Source organism: Zophobas morio, unplaced genomic scaffold (assembly GCF_036711695.1).
Source record: "Zophobas morio isolate AGI-343-1 ecotype UQ-CSIRO unplaced genomic scaffold, CSIRO_AGI_Zmor_V1 ptg000030l, whole genome shotgun sequence".
NCBI classification, from domain to species: Eukaryota; Metazoa; Arthropoda; class Insecta; order Coleoptera; family Tenebrionidae; genus Zophobas; species Zophobas morio.
Genome location: NW_026972135.1, coordinates 13,830,234 through 13,842,279, shown reverse-complemented (window position 1 = coordinate 13,842,279; position 12,046 = coordinate 13,830,234).

Here is a 12,046-nt window from a genome sequence, read left to right as displayed (position 1 = left end):
GCTGTTTGAAATTGGTCGATGGTACTTTTTTGACGAATGGGAACTTTGAGAAATCATCTACCATTATGAAATAATATTTTCCATCTGGAAATGGTCCGGCGTAATCTACATCTAGACATTCAAGCGGGTGAGTGGATGTCGGGTATATCTGAATCGGATTTCGCTGGTTGTAGGGTGTTACTGCTTGACATGCTGTGCATGACTTCACTACTTCTTCTACCATTTTGTTGATGTTGGGAAACCATACCTTAGTTCTTACCAGTTGTTTGGTTTTAACTAGACCTTGATGACCTTTATGTGCCAGTCTGATAATGTTTTTCTGCAGTTTGCTGGGAATTACGATTTGAATGCCTTTGAGAATAATATTACCATATACAGTGAGCTCTTGTTTGATTTGCTTGAATGTTTGCAGTTCTCGTTTCTTCCAAAACAAGGAATCATCTTCTAACAAGGCCTTTTTCAGTAGCTGCAACTGAAAATCATCTTTCATTGCATTTTCGATTTCTTCAAGTGAAATTGTGTTTGGTAGTGAATGATTGGTTACAAAAGCTACGTATTCTTCACTTTTATCATATGCTTCTGGTGGGCTGTGTGTTGGATGACGAGATAAATAATCAGACGGATTTGTTATGCCTCTTTGGTATTGAACTGTAAATTTATAAGGCTGAAGTTTCAAACAAAGTCGTTCAATGCGTGCGTTAGGAGCTGATCGAGGGTTCTGTAGGATTGAGACCAAGGGTTTGTGGTCTGTGTGTAACACAAAGTGACCTCCTAACAGGTATATTCTGAAGTGATGTATGGCCCATGTTGCTGCTAATGTTTCTTTCTCTATTTGACTGTATTTCTGTTCGGTCAAAGTTAATGTTCTGCTAGCGTACGAAATAACTTCTGTTTTGTTGTTAAGTTCTTGCGAAAGGAGCGCTCCAAGTCCTATGGGACCAGCGTCTACATAGAGGTGCGTCTTTTTCTGTTGGTCAAAATAGGCGAGGTTTCGTGCTGATTCTAGTTGTTTCTTAAGATCATTAAAAGCGCTGTGATGCTTTTCAGTCCAGTCCCATTGAGCATCTTTTGTAATCAGCTCACGTAATATTGCAGTATTTGTTGCTAAGTGAGGCAGGAACTTTCCAACATATTTCAACGTTCCTAGGAAGCTTCTTAGTTCATGTACGTTTCTGGGCGGTTCTAGGTTAGAGACAGACTTGACTTTGTCTGGATCAGGGTAAATGCCTTTGCTAGAGAATACATATCCAAAGAAATCGATTTTGTTTGTGTTAAAAATGCATTTCTTTGTGTTGATTGTCAAATTATGGTTATCCAAACGTTCTATTACTTGCTTGAGAGTCTTATCATGGTCTTGTTGAGTTGTTCCAAAGATTAGTATATCATCGCTGATGTTTAACACACCATCTATTTGGTTTAACAGTTGTCTTATTGTGTTTTGAAAAATCTCTGCAGCGGAATTTATCCCAAAACTCAGTCTTTTATATTGATACAAACCAATATGTGTTGAGAAAACTGTTATATACCGTGAAGATTCTTCTAATGTTAGTTGGTGGTAGCCATCTTTCAAATCAATCTTTGAGAAGACTGTTGCGCCATTTAACTGGGCAAATATTTCTTCAATAGTTGGTGTTGGATGCCTTTCTCTAAGTATGGCTTTGTTAGTCTCTCTCATGTCTACACAAATTCTGATAGAGTTAGGATCGTGATGTTTGGGAACTACAACTATTGGTGAAACCCAGGGAGTTGGTCCTGTTGCTTTTTCAATGATGTTTTGTTTCATCAGTCTTGTTATCTCTTGTTCAACTGCTCCACGAAGATTTATTGGAATTCTCCTGTGTTTATTTGCTACTGGAGGAATTGACTCATCAATGTGTAGCTTGACAGTTTTGTTCTTGAGACAACCTATGCCATTACACAAATTAGGATGCTTGTTTTTGATATAGTTCATGTCCATAGGTTGATATATCATCATAGATAGTTGTATCAGCTGCAATTTGTTTGCTGTATCGTAGCTCAATAATGATTCACTGTTGCCTTTTATCACAAATACATCTGCTCGATTTTGGTGGTTGTTATAATGGAACAAACCTTTGAATTTTCCAACTACTTCTAACTGTTGTTGACAGTTGTACGGGAGAATCGATGAGGAATCTGGTTGTAGCGACTGCTGATGAAATTCTTTAAATGTGTTTGAGCTTATCAGATTAACAGATGAACCAGTATCTACAATGAAATTGATTACTTTGCCAATCAACTTAACATGTACCTGAGGGCATTTCATGGCTGTTCTGTCGTTTGGACGAATTGTTGTTTTGGAAGATGTCTCAGAATTAGTTGACTCTGGCTCCATATTAAGCTCATTAAAGCGAATTTGTGCTCTGTTCTTCCTCTCTCCATTATGTTTCTTGTTTATGCTAGTATTTGTGCCATGGTTGTTGTGCTGGGGGTTTGCTCGTGATTGTGCTTGTTGCTGTTGTGTTTATGTAGTGGACATGCAGACTCGGGCGTAGTGTCCTTTCTTGCCACAACTTCGACAAATTACATTTAGAGCAGGACAAGCTCTCCTCCCATTTGGATGCCATTTGCCTCCACAATTTTTGCAATTGTTCTTGCTGGTACCACTGTTGGCTGGTGCGGTTCTGTGTTGCGTTTGTTTGTTTAGGTAGCTACATTCTTCTGTGCTTGTGTTCATGACAATCTTGTCTTCAATGACCTTCAGTTGATTAGCTGTGCACTCGATTGTACGTGCTCTGCTCAATAGATCATCGAGATTGGGTTGTTCAGTGAGTCCATATCGACGTAGTTCTGTGTACTTCGTGTTCATGATGATTTGAAGTTTGATTTCTTCATTTGGGTTCTCAAACGTGCAAGTCTTGGATAGTTTCAGTAACTTTGCGTAAAACTGATCAATTGTTTCATTCTCGCTCTGTCTGGCTTGCCTAAAATTAAACATTTCAAATTCTTTGCTGACTCTAGGGGTGAAATATTGTTTGAGCTTTCGTTTAGCTGTTAAATAAGGTGATTCATTGGGTTGTGCTGTGTTTGCTGGTAGTTCAGGGAGTGACAAATATAATAGAGATGGGTCGTTACTTTAGGAACCGTTCCATTGTAGCGCTACTATCGAGTAGCGGAGTGTAGCGCTCCTCGCCACAAAAGTAACACGTTCCACTCTGCGTTCCACTTGGAACTTGAAACGATATTTGTACGGGAGTTACGGGACGGAAATTCAAGGAACGAAATCATAAAACACGTTTGTCCGGAACGTTACAAGAAACGCAAATAGTGAGGGCTTGGGAACTGAAAAAAAAAGAGAATAATCTTTCAGTCATTAAAATAATTGTGTGTTTATCAACACAAAAAAAGATATCAGGAAACGTTTATAAATAGGTATTTATTTTATAATATTTATGAAAAAAAAAAGAAAAACAAAATATATGCAACGCAGATCAAAAGTAAAGGTTTAACAATATTTAAAAAAATAGATAAAATAAAAAGCAAAGCGGTTTTATCATAAAGCAATCGGCAAAATCAGCAAGTGTTGTATTTTGTTTGAGGGCGGCATATTCGATAATTTTTTGTAAGAATGCGACGGTCGATATAAATGACTCATTATCAGAAAAGATATAAAAGCTTAGGTATAAAATAGTTCATAAATAAGTTTTAATTGAATACATGTATTTCAATAGGAACCGAAAAAAATTGTAAAATCTCAGTCTAGTAGAAGATTGGGAATTAACACAGAAAGTTGCGAAAACAAGACTATAAAAATATTTGTAGTTTTGTTTATTTTATTATTTTTTTTATTAAAATGAAAGTAGAGTGCCCGTCCTAATTGTTGTCAGTATTTATTGTGTCCAGAATGTCCGTTCGCTACATATTGGTACTTGAGATTGGAACATTCGTTCCAAGTTCCAAGCGGACAAGTGGAAGCGTCGTACTCAAACGCCACTCGTGATGAATACGTTCCAAAGTAACTAGTTACTTGGAGCGCTATTTTCTTGTAGCGGTAGCGGTTGTAGCGCTCCACGCGTGGAACGATTTTGCCCATCTCTAAAATATAAATCATGAACTTCTTCGCCTGCGTAGTGGAGAAGCATGGCTTTCTTTCGGTCTTCATTATCGATGCCTGCTGCTATGAGATGGTTGTCAAAACGGTTGAGCCACTTTTCCCACCTTGAGCCAACGTTATTGGGGTCTTCTGCTATATGAAATGGAGGTACTGGTGTTGAGTGGTTGTCCATGTTTTGTTATCTTTTCCTCGATTCGATTGTTGCGAACCACGTGTTGTGTTGAGGTTATGTTTTTCTCCTGTTCTCTGTTCCGACTGTTCGTTGTTTTTCGCTTCGTTGATCTTCTTCTGAGTTCTTTTAATACTCGTCGCCAAAATGTGATGTCTTGTTTGGGGTAGGTAATATTGTTAGTTTCTCAAATTACACGAGCTCATTTTTCTAACATATATATTGTGTCAACTGTCATTCTCTATCTCTTTTTTAAGCTAGTACATTACAATACCCAAAACTGAGATGACTTGCAGTAGAACTAGATTGTTGTCTTTATAACAGTAAAACATGTCAATTAACTGAATAAGTAAATAATACTAAGGTACTAACAAATTTTTTCACCTATTACTTCACTCCAAGAAATTTGTGATTAACAGTGTTCACAGCATCTGTGAGCTATAATTTTATTTGACGATAGTACACTTTTTTTCATTTAACATAATTATTTTTGATTTGACAACAAAATTTGATTGTTGCTGAACAGTTAGCTAGTCACGTTATGCATAACGTTGTTTAAATGAGGCTGCTGAGTGACGTCAATTCCCGCCAGTTTCCGCCTCGCTCTGATTGGCCCATACTTACCAGGCAACCTAGTGCCTTTTTTTGTAAAGAATCTGAAACTATCTTGGATCCCTAGCATCTTTTTTTAAAAATAGGTAACAATCTCAGGTTCCCTAATGCCTTTTTTGAAAAATATGAAACAATCTCGGGACCTCCTAGTGCCTTTTTTTAAATGTGAAACAATCTCGGGGATCTTTAGTGTCTTTTTTTTTAATGTGAAACAATCTCAGGGGCCACCAGTGTCCCTTTTTAAAGAATATGAAACAATCTCAGAGTCTCTAGTATATTTTTTTATGTGAAAAGTCTCGGGGAACCCTAATGTCTTATTTATAAAGAATGGAAACTATCTCGGGATCTCCTCGTGTCTTTGTTGTAAAGAATCTGTGTGGTCGTGGTGACCGTTAATTGTCGAAGGACCTTTGGTGTGGCTCGTGGAGCCAGCAATTTTTTGACGTACAAAAAGTCTGCGTGTGCCTTTCGAGAAGTTTATTGTGGACTGTTACAAATACGGGGTGAGTTTTTTCCTGCTCAGAGCGTTCTTATTTGGCGCTTGCGCGCCTTACAATTTCACGCCCGAACATGCCGCCCCCGTTGAAGGCTTCTGGCTTCAAAAAACAATATACATATACACAGTTATAAGTAAATGAGATTAAGATAGGGATTAACCCCATAAGTACATGTCATCAAGTCATAGCAACTGAAAATTATACAGATAGTTGCTTAATACTGAGAAGAAACAAATTTGTAAGTTTAAACAAGAACATGATTAAAATTTCAGTTTGTTCAATTAGTATTGTCCGTGTCACTGGCCATTGGGAGAACACAAATTTTCGACACTGCGCGTTTAATCACTCCCGTTCGAGTTTTCACGCTTACCACCCTCACAACCCCATCCCGTCCTGGATGCACCTCGACGATTCTACCCAACTTCCAACATAAGGGAGGTAAGTTGTCTTCAACTAAGAGAGCCATGGACCCAACCTTCACCGGAGGGGTCGGACGAAGCCACTTGGAGCGTTGCTGCAGATGGGTTAAATATTCGCGCGACCAACGTGACCAAAAGTGTTGACGCAACTGTTCTAATCGCTGCCACCGGGTTAGCCGCGGGATCTTTATGGCTTGTAGGTCTCGTTCGATGGGTGCCGTGAGTGGTTCACCGATCAAAAAATGTCCGGGAGTCAGGGGAATAAAATCTTTGGGGTCGTTGGACAAAGGGCTTAGCGGACGCGAATTGACGCATGCTTCAATGCGTGTTAACAATGTGTAGAGTTCCTCAAAGGTCAGAGACGAATTGCCGCAAACTCTCCTTAAATGACCTTTGAGTGTTTTTACACCAGCCTCCCATAAGCCTCCCATATGTGGGCTTCGGGGAGGAATAAAATGCCATTGGGTATTTTTCAGCCGCAATTGTTTTACAACGTTTTCGTAAAAGGTATTTGACTTTAAAAACTGACCTAGCTCCTTCAAATATCTGTTTGCTCCGATAAAATTGGTACCATTATCGGAAAATAAGTCTAAAACGTTGCCTCGTCTTGAGATGAAGCGATTAAGAGCGGCTAAGAAAGCCTCGGATGATAGGTCGCTGACCAATTCGATATGAATAGCCTTCGTGGTGAAACATATAAAAAGCGCAATATAAGCCTTTGATGTTCTTGTACTTCTCTTAGGGCCTGTTTTAATTAAAACAGGTCCAGTATAGTCTATACCAGATCTCAGAAAGGGGCGAAGCGGTTCAAGGCGTTGTGTTGGCAAATCGCCCATTTTTGGAGTTACTACCTTTGATGAAACCTTGAAGCAAGTTAAACATTTTTTAATGATTTTACGGGTGTTGTTTCGACCATTGATTGGCCAGTACCTTAGCCTTAAGGAATATAAAGTGGATTGTGGACCACTATGTAATTGTAATCTGTGCTCATGTGCAATGATAAGGTCAGTTACAACATGGTTGCTTGGCAATAAAATTGGGTGCTTTACCGCATAATCTAATGCCGAATTTTTTAGTCTGCCCCCCACCCTCAACAACCCGTTTGAATCGATAAAGGGATCTAATGAAATTAGTTTACTTCTACGGGGCAAGGGCGTTCCCTTTTGTAAATGCTTGAATTCTTCCGTAAAACCTTCATTTTGAACTTGCTTCAAAATGAAGTTGTTTGCTTGCCTTAATTCGGAAATACTTAGATTACTTTCAGTACGTTTATCGTTAGTATTCTTCAAATTGTGGATGTAACGCAAACACCAACCAATTGCGGCTACTAATTTGTTGAGTGACGAGCACTCCTTAAGTATAACTCTAGATTTAACAGTAGTAACTAAATTCACTACACGTTTTTCTGGAACATCATTCGAAAATTGTTGTTTGGGTATAGGCCAGACAGATTCGTCTTTATTTAAAAAACTGGGTCCATTCCACCAGAGACTCGAGTTATTAAGCTGTTCAGGTGATCGGCCTCTGGTGATAATGTCCGCTGGATTATCATTTGTGTTAATGTGGTTCCAGGTACAGTTGAGGGTGTTTGATTGAATTTCCGAAACTCTGTTGGCAACAAAGGTTTGCCAGGTATGCGCGGGAGCCGATAACCAGCTTAGAACGATGGTTGAGTCGGTCCACAGAGTGCATTTATTTATGTTCATATTCAAAGAAGAACAAATTTTACTGATAAGTCTGGACAATAACAACGCACCTAGCAATTCAAGTCTCGGTAATGAAAGCGTTTTCAGTGGAGCTACCCTACTTTTTGCGCACAGTAACTGTACATTATAATTCCCATTTATGCCGGGTGATCTAATATAAATTGTTGCTCCATATGCCTGCAAACTCGCATCTGAGAATCCATGCACTTCAATAGCAGGACTATCGTGATTAATTATTACATTCCTGGGAATGGCGATCGTACTTAATAAAGCTAATTCCTCGATAAAATTACACCACTTTACCTCAATTTCTTGAGATACACGTTCATCCCAATCTAATTGACTTGACCATAACTGTTGCATGATAACCTTAGCCTTAACTACAACAGGTGATATTAATCCCAGCGGATCAAAAATTTGAGCTATTATGGATAAAATATTGCGTTTAGTTAGTTTACCTTGCGGTGGTCTCTGTAATTTGTTTTCGAGGTTGTAAAATCGTCTCAACGCAATGTCATATGAACTACCTAAATTTACAACCTTATCCTTGAAGGGGAGAGACACAATAAACCGGCCATCCTCTTTTTTACGAAAAGTTTCTTGAAAGTGTTGCTCACAGGCAACATCTGCCCTTGATATGACCGAATTACTGCTCACTTCTTCAATTTCCCAAAACCGTTGCAATTGTGTCTCTAAAGAAATTCTTGTTAAATTACACACTGTTGAGGACGAGGAGCTCGGATTTATGACACCCCCCGCGACGTACCCTAAATATGTCTCTTGGAAATGAGGCCGATTTTGTGTTTGGGTTATTTGCCCAGGCATAAGTATTTTCCAAAAGATATCCGCGCCAATTAATAAATCTATGGAGCCTTTGTTATAAAACTCTGGGTCAGCCAATTGAATGTTACTAGGTATTGAGATGTGAGATAAATCGAATGACCGGGCGGGTAATTCTGTTGTTATGTGTGGAATAACAAAGCACTTAATTTTCTGCGAAAAAGATTTATAAAGAGAGTGCAACGCGATGTTTGTGACTTTAGAGGAACAACTTGTACTACCGTTAATACCTACAATACTCAGTTTAGTTCCCTCGAAATCTAAACCTAATTTTTTGAACATATTTTCAGTTATAAAATTAGATTGTGATCCAACGTCTAGCAGAGCACGACACTCGTGCAATTTATGAAATTTGTCTTCAACCAAGACTACAGCTGTTGATAATAAATTCATACTGGTAACATTATTACCTTGCGAAACATGCGCTGTTGACGACGATGGTAGTACTAATTCTGTAACAACTTGTTCCGTACTATGTAATAAAGAATGGTGCTTATTTTTGCACTCTTTGCAAATACCAGTCGATTTACAAGAACTAAGTTGGTGCCCGGGTCGTAAACAATTAAAGCAAAGTTTGTTGTTTTTCACAAAATTTTTTCTCTCGTTTACTGATAACGCATTAAATTCGGCACACTGAAATAATAAATGAAATTTCTTACAGAGGTAACACACAGATTTACTTGCTGGGGTTGCAATATGCACCGCTGATCGATTTTTATAGTTATAAGAAATTTTATTCATGCCAGCATTTTGATTGACCTTTTGAGCCGCGTTAATAGATTCTATAAACTGGCATCGTTTTTCCAAAAATAATTTAAGGTCGTCTAGTTTGCTACGCTCCTTACCTTGGGTTGTTTCCCATTCCTTTTTGGTGGTATAATCTAATTTAGTGTTAATGATGGGAACGAGAATATCATCCCATTGGGCCACTGGGACCTGTAGTGATTTTAGAGCTTCTAAATTGATGGTTAAGTTATCCAGCAACTGTCTTAAACTTGTGTCTGATGATTTAGTGATGGGTGCGAAATTAAGAATTGAGTAGACATGGTCCTGGACAATCAATCGTTCATTTTTAAACCGGCTTTCTAAAATTGTATAGGCTGACTGATAATTAGCATTTGATACCGCCAAAGATTCTACAGCTCGAAGCGCTTCACCTGTTAAGCATGCCTTTAAATAATAGAATTTCTGACAATCTGTCAAGCGTTCGTCCTTATGCACTAAATTCGTAAAGGAATCGTAGAATGACAACCATTCATGATACGCGCCGCTAAAGGTGGGCAATTTCAGACTTGGCAAGTTAACATTGTTTTTGGTACCCGCTTGTACCGGCGTTACTGTATTACGCTTATTTAAAAATTTATTAATTTTTGCTACAAGGTCAAAGTAACCACATTCGAATTGTTCAGCTTCCGTCTCATCCGCGGCCTTCAAGCGCGTTAACTGATAATAAATCTCCTCAAATTTTGGGAGGCTTTGTTCTAGGCTTGCTTTCCTAAGAACTAATTGTTCAATGTCATCATGATCTGCAAAGGAGTCAACGTAGTCCCTTATACGTTCTACCTTTGCCTTGATAAGCTCTAGTCTGTTCCTTAAAGCAGCTGATTCGTCCGTATCATTAGAATTCGTCATTGTACGTTATTATTACTCGAAGTTTCCCGTAATAATCAGTAATTCGGCTGTAACCGTCGAGAAACTCTACACACCGCAATTCGATAGGATCTAGGATGTAGACAAATTACGGGAGATCTGATAGTGAACCACTAACCTGGGATTCTTCACTTGTTGCTGGTACTCGCTGGATGGCTTCCTGCTCTCCCCGAGGCTGTTGATGTTTCTCGTGATTCTTTAAGGACTGGCCTTAACAATTGCACACATGTGCTTAAGGACTGGCCTTAACAATTGCACACACGCGCTTAAGGACTGGCCTTAACAATTACACACACGTGATTTAAGGACTGGCCTTAACAATTACACACACGTGATTTAAGGACTGGCCTTAACAATTACACACACGTGATTTAAGGACTGGCCTTAACTTGTTCACACACGCGCTCGCGGTTTTTGCACAGTTCTGTATCCTGCTCGAATTGACCAATTTTATGTGTGGTCGTGGTGACCGTTAATTGTCGAAGGACCTTTGGTGTGGCTCGTGGAGCCAGCAATTTTTTGACGTACAAAAAGTCTGCGTGTGCCTTTCGAGAAGTTTATTGTGGACTGTTACAAATACGGGGTGAGTTTTTTCCTGCTCAGAGCGTTCTTATTTGGCGCTTGCGCGCCTTACAATTTCACGCCCGAACAGAATCTGACCCAATATCTTTTTTTTTTTAATAATATGTAACAATCTCAGGTCCCATAGTGTCTTTTTTTTAAATGTGAAATAATCTGGGGGCTCCTAATATCTTTTTTTAATATGAAAAAACTCAGGGGACCCTAATGCCTTCTTTATAAAGAATGGAAACAATCTCAGTATCCCTAGTGTCTTTTTTTAAAGAATATTGAATAATTTCGGAGGCCACTAGTGTCTTCGGAGTCTCGAGGTTTGATAATACAGAAGAAAATATGTTTTTCTGTTGGAGAATAAGGCAGTGTCCTTTTTGTAAAGAATCTGATACAATTTCGGATCCCTAGTATCTTTTCTTTTAATGAAACAATCTCAGAGTCCCTAGTGTCGTTCTTTAAAAATGTGGAACAATCTCAGAGGGCCCTAATGTTTTTTTTTATAAAGAATGGAAACAATCTCGAAATCCATTGTGTCTCTTTGTAAAGAATATGAAACAATCTCGAAGGCCCCTAGTGTTTTTTTTTTTTTGTAATACTTGTGAAACAATCTCGGGGATTCTTCGTGTCTTTTTGAAAGAATATGAGGAAATTTCGAAGGCCTCTAATGAATGTGTTTTCTTAAGAATCTGATACAATTTCGGATCTCTGGTATCTTTTTTTTTAATGAAACAATCTCAGAGTTTCTAGTGTCGTTTTTTAAAAATGTGAAACAATCTGAGAGCGCCCTAATGTTTTTTTTATAAAGAATGGAAATAATCTCGAAATCCATTGTGTCTTTTTTTTAAAATATGAAACAATCTCGGGGATACTTCGTGTCTTTTTGAAAGAATCTTGGTATGCTGTATGCTCTTGATATGAAGATAGAGTTTCACTCTATCCGGCCGTGCGCGTGAGCAAAATTTTTGTGTATGACATATGACATTTAGCGGGAGTACGGTAGAGACATCTATTGATGAAAGAAAATTCAAATATTGAAGGTGTAAAGTTGGTTGCATAACAATTATAATTTTTATTTGACTTGCTTAAAGTGGTTTTTAAATAAAAAAAATTAATGCATACTTAAATTTATTTATTACCAATAAGTACACAACAAATAAAATTACAAAAACCGTTAAATATTGATCCGCATTTAATTGATACTAACCATCTTCTTCTTACTTATGCAAAAATATCTCTAACCTTGTCTTACAGTCACAGGAGAACGTAGAGGGCGCAGCAGTTTTTTCTCAAATGTCAAAACCGCCATTGCGCATGACACGCATCTTTTTTTGATTTTGATAGTTTTTTGAGCTTTAAAGTTGTTTTTCCAAGTTTTACGTTTAGTTGTTTGTTGTTATTCACATATTCTGTGAAAAAAATCAGTTCTTATCAGAACTTTCATTATACTCGTTTGTTGTTATTAGCGTCATTAACGTGTTGAGACGCGTCGATTTTCATTAATTAAAACA